At 49.5% G+C, this 8,173-nt stretch overlaps 1 pseudogene; it reads right to left on the bottom strand.

Annotated features, from left to right (window-relative positions):
* Positions 1-614: 614 nt before the first annotated feature.
* On the bottom strand, positions 615-7,918 carry LOC123058312 (WAT1-related protein At1g09380-like; annotated as a pseudogene).
* Between the last annotated feature and the right edge of the window lie 255 nt (positions 7,919-8,173).

Here is an 8,173-nt window from a genome sequence, read left to right on the forward strand (position 1 = left end):
TCGTGTTGTTGCCCGGGCGGCATCGGTCCAGGTCCACGATAAGGCATATGTGCAAAGTCGGTTGTCGATGCACCGGTGCCGTCGTTCGACACAGGGTGCCAGCGAGGATTGGGGTGTAGGCGTCCGTCGCCGCTCCAGGTCGTCCCGTCCATCGGTGATGGTGCGGTGACGGCCCTGGCAATCAGTGCCTCGACATGCATGGGGTGGCGGCGGAGTAGAGAAGGGCCGGCATCTGCAACGCGGGGAGGCGAGCGTGAGGGAGGCGTCCGCGTGAGGTGGAGCCTGGCAGTCCAGCGGGAGACATGAAGAAGATGATGCGATGTCTCGCGGGAGGCAACGTTGCCCTCTCCTATTTTTTTGTTGGGAGGATGAAAAAACCAACACGAGAAGATGTTGGTGTGAGGTGAAACGAAAATAAGCAGATGAGAAAAAATCAGACGAAGGTGGGAGGTCAGACGAAAAAAATTGAAACGGAAACTACCAACTGCTTCATTAGGAGTACAAATAATGAAAGCGTATGGAGAGATATTCTATATTGATGTGTTTAGGGGCTTGTAGCAAAGTAGAAATGTCCCTTAAAAATTACCAGAAAATGGGATAACAGATACTAGTACATTTCAAACTTTCATTATAGAGGATGCTCTAACTTCTCCTCTCTCTTTTCTTGCGTGTGTGCGGGCGCGTTCTGGTGAGCTGTAGCTCAACTGCACTTGCAAGTGCAACTGACGATGACATATGTATGATGCGCAATCCATGAGCCTTGCGCTTGTGTGGTCACCAGCATCTACCAGTCAGTGCCGTTTGGGATCGTCTCAAGTTGGTGCTTGGGACTGGTAGTACGGAACACCGGCAAGATGGCGGTGTTCCGTTCCTGGCATCCTTGCAGTTGAGCTCCAGGACAATCATGGTCTCTAGAGCCGTGCCGCCGCCATCACCGTGGAGGTCAGACGGCCCGGTCATCTCCCTCCCCTTGCCCCAAAGCACCATATACAACCTAGCGACGATGAGGGAAGAACCGATGGCACTGCAAGGACATCAAACGACCACAACAGCCAAAAGTTAACAGGGGTCGCGTGAGCTGTGTCTGTGTGTAGTTTGCGCGCAGTGGTACCTTCCGACGTGTATCTTCTCCTCGAGGATGGCCCAGCCGACCACAGCCACGACCACGAGCATCAGCGGGCTGAACATGGACACGAACAGCGGGCCGCGGGACTGGATGCACCACGACATGACCGTGAACGCGATCCCGGAGCCAACCACCCCCTGCATAATTCAATCTCATCAGGAAAACATGGTTGGATCAATTAGGTCGTCACGACACGATGGATGGATGAGCTTACGACGTAAAGCGCGGCGTATAGCCTGATGTCAAACCCAAGCTTCCACGCCGACACGCTCCGGTCCATGACAGCGCTGACGCCTGCGCACTGCACCCCGGCCATCAGGGACATGATCGTCGTGCTGGTGTAGGGCGCAGAGAACCTTTCCGACATCTTGCTCTACAGATCGACCATTATCAAAAACTAACCGCCTACACCAACAATGCATGATTGCTGGAAACAAGCTTGGTCTTGGTGAAATGATGGTGCGTACCTGGAGGATGAACCAGACGGCCTAGGCGACACAGCTGAGGATGATGAGGACGTCACCGACGATGGCGGCGTTGCCGCTGGGAAGTGCTGTCGCGTCAGTCGCGTGCTCCGCGTAGCGCCAGTGCATCGGGGATGCCCACACCTTTAGTAGCGGACCCTTGTAGAAGGGCATGATCATGGAACCGCCGACGCACACGACGGTGCCAAAAACCTTGGCCTGCCCGGAGGGCGTCCCGAGCCTCACTGTCTCCATCTTGAGGACGACCGCCATGACAAAGGTTAATGCCGGGAGTGTGTTGCTGAGCGCGCACGCCACTGTCGGCGTTGTGGACTTGAGCCCCATGAAGTACAACACCTGGTTCAGCGTCGCGCTGCATCACTCACACACACCACGCCTAATAAATAAATTAATTAATGTAGGCATGGCCAGGCCAGTACGTCACGGAAGATGATGGATATGGAATTATATCACGTCAACTCTGTCCTACGTTACATATGTCTGGTTTGCACTTCAAAATTGCCAATGTTGCACGCAATATAATTCCTAAATATTTTGTTTTCTTTTTTGGATTTTGATTTTTTTATCTGACGACCTAAAGCATCATAATTGAGTAGATTCTTCTTTTTTGGAAGGGTAATTTCAGTAGATTCTATAATATCAGATTTCGTCCCACGATCATGTTTCCACCGGTTTGTGGCTGTCCCAGACAAAGCTTGGGCTAGCCTAGAAGAAATGAGGCAGAGTTGATGACATCCCAAATATCTCAGAAAGTTTGCCAATATTATAACGTGGTATAAGTTGTGTTACTTGATACTTAAAACACCTCTACGCAAACAATAATGTGTTTATTAGAGAAAAATAAAGGGAGGAAGGTAGAGATCCTTTGTAACATTTAGTCTTCCTCCTGGCTACTCTGGGCCGCGAGATGAAAACTGTATTTTTTGTTTTTGTTGCACTTTAGCCCGCAAAAGGCATCAGCCTTTGCTGTTACCAAGAACATGTGGTTTTATTATATATAATGGAGCCAGGGATTTGGTCATTTTCTTCTAAAAAGATCCTTTGTAACATCTTAAATCATCTAAAAACCGATTTGGTAGTGTGCTAACTGGAACTAGCAGCACTATAAACTCTTTGGTTAATGTTCTCTCCGTAAAAAAATATACGCTCTTATATTTCATTGCAGAGGGAGTATTTTTTTATTATCGGCAACAGAAAGCAGAGAGTAAGGGCATGTCCCCTATTCCTGGACGTATAAGGCACCTGTGTAGTGCACAAATCAGGAGCTTAACCTGAGAGGAAAAGAAAAGGAGGTTCCTAGTAATTGGGCTCCTTTGATGACACCAAGAAAAGGACTAGAGCAAAACGAGGACGTTTCAGTGTTTATTTTTTTAACTTTTTTCTCGAATAAGCACGAGAGTGTGTATCATTCATTAAAGAGGGGGGGGGGGGAGGTGGCTACCTACCTGTCTGTTGTTTGTTTGAAGGAGCATTCCTGCAAGTTAGGCATTTGCCATGTCCTAACTGATGAAGGAAGACTAGCTGTTGGAATTAATGATAAGTTTGTCGTACGTACCCAAAAATAGAGGAAAAGAATATCTGGGTTAGTAGTTTCTTGGTGATCACCATGCCACTCCTCCTGCAACCATCCATGTAAGCCGAATTCATTAAGACTGCTATAAGTATCTATCTTGACTCAAATAAACTTATATACATCCTGTCAGGACCCCGACTCGATGTCACATCGATCTAGCCGGTAACACCTCATATCACTTTGCGTCCTCACGCACGGTATCCCCACGGGTGTCGCCTTACCTTTGCCCGGGACCGTTTGCGCCTTTTGGCTCACGTATATGATAGTGTCGCTAGCATCCATATGATAAGGAGCCCGGGCTGACATGACTAGTCGTAAACCCAAAGTGGCACAGACTTACAGGGACAGGCATCCATGACCCAGCTTCGAACGTGTCGGTCATCAGCAAGTGGGTCCGGGCTGTAGCACTGGGCTAGCAGGACTCCGGTAAACCGGGCTGTAGCGGGCTAACAGGACTCCGGTACTCAATGCGTGACATTTCCCCGAAGGGACAGACACAGGAACGAAGAAGGACACATGCCGGCCAGCCTAAGTGTTCCAGAGCAGTAGCAAGCTACCATGGCTCAGCGGTAACACTAGGAGACATTTCCCGGTAAGAGAGGCTACTAAAGATAAACAACTAGGTAGTCAGATCCCACACATACCAAGCATTTCAATCATACACACAATATGCTCGATATGTGCAAATATAACGAAGCATCACAACATGACTCTACGATACAAGTACTTTATTTAAGGCTCAGAGAGCCATACATAACATACACAAAGGTACGGGTCTCACGACCCAACATTCAAGTCATACAGTCATACAAACCAGCAGCGGAAGTAACTTGTCTGAGTACAGACAACTAGTAAAATAAAAGAGACTTGGAAAGCCTAGCTATACTACATGGTCCTTCACAAGCTCAGGGTCACCACATGGGCCTTTAGCCTACTCGTTGATGTCAACGTCTACATAGAACCCATCAGAAGGGGTTGCAGCGTCTTATGTAAAATGTAAATTATAGCAACATGAGTACAAAGGTACTCAGCAAGACTTACATCAGATCCTACATACATGCATATTATCAAGAAGGGTTGGTGGAGTTATTGCAGCAAGCCAGCTTTGACTCTTGGCTAGACTATCCTACGATACTCCAACTTGAAATGGTTTTGCGCACACGAGTCCACTACTCACCACTTCAATACACTACCGAGGATCCACCTCCGTCTCCCTATGGAAGAGCCATCCTCGGCACTCACACTTATCTTGAGGCTTTTAGCAGTTTCCATTTACTTGTCTATGAACTGTATAGGCAACCAAGTAGTCCTTTACTGCGGACGCGGCTATTCGAATAGATCATGTTAACCCTGCAGGGGTGTACTTCTTCATACACGCTCTCACCACTTACCGTCGTTTACACGACATGTACTCGGCAACCTTCAAGCGGAAGCCCAACGTGGGTGTCGGCCACGACCTACCTAATCACCTAAGCCTCCAGTCCAGGTTTATCGCCTATTCAGGTTCATCCGCAGGGAGTCCGGCCGAGGTTTCCCATACGGCCCCGAACGATGTGAACAGGGTTCCCGAGATACCTAACGGGTATTCGGTACACCCGGCCACGTACCTACCGCATCACAGCCCACCCCTACGGTCAGCGCTGTCCACGGCCTCCAGTAGGCTACAAACACCAGAAACTACTTGCAACTCCTGGACGGAGAACTAGGGTGAATAAGAAGCCGAGAGGGTCCATTGGTTTCGGGCCCAATGCATGGTAGTAGCTGTATCTTAAATCACACATACAGATCTCAGTGCTTAAGGTCGGCTTCAATGAAACAACCCACCATGTACTCCTACATGGCCTCTCATCGATACCTTTACCAAATCGTGTTCACCACACCACTCTCATTACCGACATAATCATTTCACTCTAGCCCATCACCCAGATGAACCAGACCTGACACGACTCTAAGCATAGCAGGCATAGCAAGGTAGGAACAACACATACATATGGCTCATACAACTCCTACACATGCTAGTGGGTTTCACCTAGTTACTGTGGCAATGACAGGTCATGCAGAGGAAATGGGTTCAACTACCGTAGCACACAGCAGTTTGAAACGCGTTGTCTTAATGCAGTAAAAGAGAGCAGGAGCGAGAACATGGGATTGTATCGATATGATCAAATGGTTGGTTGCTTGCCTGATGGGTCGATGCACTGATACGGTTCTTCGTTAGGGTAATCACGGTACTCCTCGGAGGCAGAACCTGTCGCAAAGGACACCGATACACAACCATCACCAAACAATGTGCAACAATATGATGCATGCATGAAACATGGCAATATGAGTGTGTTGGGCTAATGCAACTAAGACCAGAAGGGTTTGAACCAATTTGAATCAAAGATTCAAATTTCAAACTCAAACATGGCCTTTTAAAGTGCTTTTCCTTGTTCTGCATTAAACATCAAGTTAACTTGTTTAGTCATGCATGAAAATAGTACAGATGGATAGATTGGATTTTCTGATCATTTTTCATATATAATTTGTCTGATTTGGAGTTACAGAATAAAAGTTATGAATTTTTGAAGTTTAAATAATATTCTGGAATTTCCTGATTTAATTAAATCCAGAAATATATATATTGCGCCAGCATGACGTCAGCACGACGTCAGCGGTCAACTGCGGCTGGCTGGGGTCAAACCTGACGTGTGGGGTCCACACGTCAGTGACAGGGGGGTTTAACAGAGGTTAGTTTAATCCTAATTAAGGGTTAGTGGCGCTGGGGCCCACTGGTCAGTGTCAGGGGGGGTTAATTAACAATGATTAGCGCTAATCTAACCACCTGGCCGACGGGGCCCACGCGTCAGTGACCCTGGGGGGGGGGGTCAAACCCCAGGTCAAACAGGTCAAACCCGCCGGCGGTTAGTCGCCGGCGAGGTCCGCGGCGTACAAGTGCCTCGGGTTTCCTCTGTGGTGCTCCAAACGGCGTGCGGCTAGGTGCGTTGGAAAGCCAGCTCGATGGCGCGTCGGGCGGTGGCCGTGGCTGGGCCTGGGGTGGCCGGAGTCGACGGCGGCGAGCTCGGCTGCGGCCGCCGGGGTTCGGTCGTGCACGGGAACGTGGTTGGAGCTCGAAGGCGAGCGAAGCAAGGCGCTAGGGATGCTCTACGGGGCCTTACGGACTCGTTGGACTCGCCGGGGTGACCAAATGGTCACCGGAGCTGCGTCGACGGCGAGCTCGGCGACGGTGGAGGTTCGGCCGTGGTGGGAAACGGGGTTACGGCGCGGGAACGAGGGGGAAAAGAGGGGGAAACGGTGGCGGAGCTCACCGCGGTTGCAGTGGGCGTCGAAGCGGGCTCGGGGACGCGCTGGAGACGGCGAATCGACGGCGATGATGGTCGGAGCCCGAGGAGGAAGACGATGGCGACGGCGGCTCCACAGGGCGTCCGGCGTCTTGTGGCTTGACGAGGAGGTAGAGGGGGTCGCGGCGGAGCTGGGGAGCGTGTCGGGGAGGCGAGGGGAGGCCGGTGGCGGCGGCTATGGCGAACGGCGGCGACGGTGCGTTCGGACACGGGAGAAAGAGAGCGAGGGAGAGGAGAGGAAGAACCGGGGGAGAGTGAGAGAGTACGGGGGGGGCGTGGCGTCGTTCCAGGCCATCCAGACGAGGAGGGGAGGGGCAGGCAGGCAGGCGAGCTGGTGGCGTGGCGCGGTGGCGCGCGCGAGCGCCGGGCACACTCCCCTCCCTCTGTCGAGGACGAAGACGACAGAGGAGGGAGGCGGGCTGGGCCGCCTGCTGGTTGGGCCGGCCAGCTGCTGCTGGGCTGCACAGGGAGGAGCCCCAGGTAAGCTTCTCCTTTTATTTATTTCTGTTTTCTAATTTCTGACATTTGTTTTGATTTAAATAAAATATTAAATCATTTTATTATCTTATGCCAATTTTTGCAGGAGCTAGATATATTATTCCAGAGCTCCCCAACAGGTGGCATAATTTTTGGACATATATTAATATATATAACTAATATATTTCCAATGCAAATATTTATGCATTAATTCCAAATGCCCAAAATAAATACCTATGAGCTCTTAAAAATATTGGTTTGATTTTTATCTCTGTCCAATATTTTCAGAGAGCAACATGAGCATTTTCTTGGACCCTTTTGGAGAAATTTTTATTTGGGTCATTTTCAAAAATGATTCTGAGGGTTTCACAAATCTCCATTTCAAGTTTCTGATGAAAGAGTAAACATGATGCAACACTCTAATGCATGACTAGCTAGGGTGTGACACATCCAGACTAATTGCGAGTTGCGAACTTGCGATAAAGATCGATCGTATAACAAACCATCCTCAATTCTTTGCACGAGAAGGTAAAAGAAGACAGAAATGTAGTTCATGTAAACAAGCTCTTGGTGATGACAAGAGAAACACATTCATAGATTATCTCCTCAGCAGCTGGACCGAATTAATCCCTCTGTCCCATGATATAAGAATGTGTCAAAAACATTCTTATATTATCAGACGGAAGGAGTAGCTGTGAAGCCATATAAGCATGCATACACGCACCTTTCAAAGTAGTAAGCGCCGGGAGCGAGGAACACGCCGGCGATGAGATTACGGTAGGCAATGAGCACGTAGGGGCTCATGCCGGTGTCCAAGGCCAGCTTGGACAGCACGTTCATACCGGCAAAGCCTAGCTGCACTAGCACCATGGCGACGGTAGGAAGGCACTCCTTCCCCATAGCTGCAGATTATTAGAGATCGATCCCAACTTAATCAGCCTCCTCTTCTCTCTCAATTCCTGATACTAATACAAGCTACCTAGCTAGCTGGCTAGACTGCAGGAATATTATGCTACGAAGGATTGAATGGAATGGGATGTTCGTGTGTATATATAGGTAGCGAAGAGAGAGAGAGAGAGATCCAAGGTGGTGATGACTTGCTGCAGTGAAACGTGGCAATAACAGAAAGGCTACTCCAGAAGCAAAAGCTTCAGCGACAAGGCATACACTT

This window comes from Triticum aestivum, chromosome 3A, assembly GCF_018294505.1.
Source record: "Triticum aestivum cultivar Chinese Spring chromosome 3A, IWGSC CS RefSeq v2.1, whole genome shotgun sequence".
Taxonomy (NCBI): Eukaryota; Viridiplantae; Streptophyta; class Magnoliopsida; order Poales; family Poaceae; genus Triticum; species Triticum aestivum.